The sequence below is a fragment of the Prionailurus viverrinus genome, unplaced genomic scaffold, assembly GCF_022837055.1.
Source record: "Prionailurus viverrinus isolate Anna unplaced genomic scaffold, UM_Priviv_1.0 scaffold_40, whole genome shotgun sequence".
In the NCBI taxonomy this organism is placed as follows: Eukaryota; Metazoa; Chordata; class Mammalia; order Carnivora; family Felidae; genus Prionailurus; species Prionailurus viverrinus.
Genome location: NW_025927608.1, coordinates 4,526,528 through 4,528,092, shown reverse-complemented (window position 1 = coordinate 4,528,092; position 1,565 = coordinate 4,526,528). Strand labels below are relative to the sequence as shown.

The 1,565-nt window shown below is 48.7% G+C and overlaps 1 pseudogene; it reads left to right on the top strand.

Moving 5' to 3' along the window:
- Positions 1-473: 473 nt before the first annotated feature.
- LOC125158996 (G1/S-specific cyclin-D2-like) lies at positions 474-1,318 on the top strand (annotated as a pseudogene).
- The last annotated feature ends 247 nt before the right edge of the window (positions 1,319-1,565 follow it).

Below are 1,565 nucleotides of genomic sequence, written 5' to 3'. Positions count from 1 at the left end.
CTGAATGTAAGTGGACTAAATGCTCCAATCAAAAGACATAGGATATCAGAATGGATTAAAAAAAAAAAACCCTAGATCCACCCATATACTTCCTACAAGACGCATTTTATACCTAAAGACACCTGCAGATTGAATGTGAGGGAATGGAAAATCATCTGTCATGCTAATGGACATCAAAAGAAAGCTGGAATAGCCATATTTATATCAGACAAACTAGACTTTAAAACAAAGACTATAAAGTTTGAAGGGGAGGGCAGGCAGAGTTAGCAGCCCCCGAGGCTCTCCCACTGCTCATCCCTTTCTTCTCTTCTCCCCCAGCCTCTTTCTCTCTGTCCCATAACTTTTCTCCTGAAAACCCCTTATTTAGCCAAAGGAAAGAGGTAAGGGGAACGCTCTCCCCTCCCCCCTCCAAACTCCCCCCCAATTTTTCCAATCCAGAGAAAGCAAGGGAGTGAGCGGGCACCCAGCTGACCATGAACCTGCTGTGCTGCAAGGTGGACCCTGTCTTCAGGGCCATGCCGGACGCCAACCTGCTCTATGGTGACCGCGTTTTACAGAACTTGCTCACCATCGAGGAGCACTATCTTCCTAGTGCTCCTACTTCAAATGTGTGCAGAAGGACATCCAGCCCTACATGTGCAGGATGGTGCCACCTGGAGCTGGAGGTCTGTGAGGAACAGAAGTGTGAAGAAGAGGTCTTACCTTTGGCCATGAATTACCTGGACCGCTTCTTGGCTGGGGTCCCAACTCCTGGGTGCTATCTGCATGTTCCTGGCCTCCAAGCTCAGAGACCACCCCTCTGACAGCAGAGAAGTTGTGCATTTACACCAACAACTCCATCAAACCTCAGGAGCTGCTGGAGTGGGAGCTGGTGGTGTTGGGGAAGTTGAAGTGGAACCTGGCGGCTGTCACTCCTCACGACCTCATCTAGCACATCCTTTGCAAGCTGCCCCAGCCCAGCAAGAAGTTGTCTTTGATCCGCAAGCATGCACAGACTTTCATTGCTCTGTGTGCTACCAACTTTAAGCTTGCCATGTACCTGCCATCGATGATTGCAACTGGAAGTGTTGGAGTCGCCATCTATGGGCTCCACCAGGATGAGGACGTGAGCTCACTCACCAGTAATGCCCTGGTAGATCTGCTGGTCAAGATCACCAACACAGATGTGGACTGCCTCAAAGCCTGCCAGGAGCAGATTGAGGTGGTGCTGCTCAACGGCCTGCAGTATTTCTGTCAGGACCAGGGGGATGGGTCCAAGCCAGAGGATGAACTGGACCAGGCCAGCACCCCTACAGATGTGCGGGATATTGATCTGTGAGGATATAGTCTGGCCGCATGGGAGGGATATGTTCACACCTGCTGTCTCCTTTTCTCTGGTTGTGTTTTGTTCTTTGTGTTTTAGGATGAAACTTAAAAAAAAAATTCTGCCCCCACCTAGATCATATTGAAAGATCTTTTAGAAGAGAGAGAAAAACGTCCCATATAAATGGAATAACTAAAAGCATTTGGTGGCTATTTGAAGTGCAACAGAAGGGAATCCCTTCTCTATGCAAACAGTTATTGTT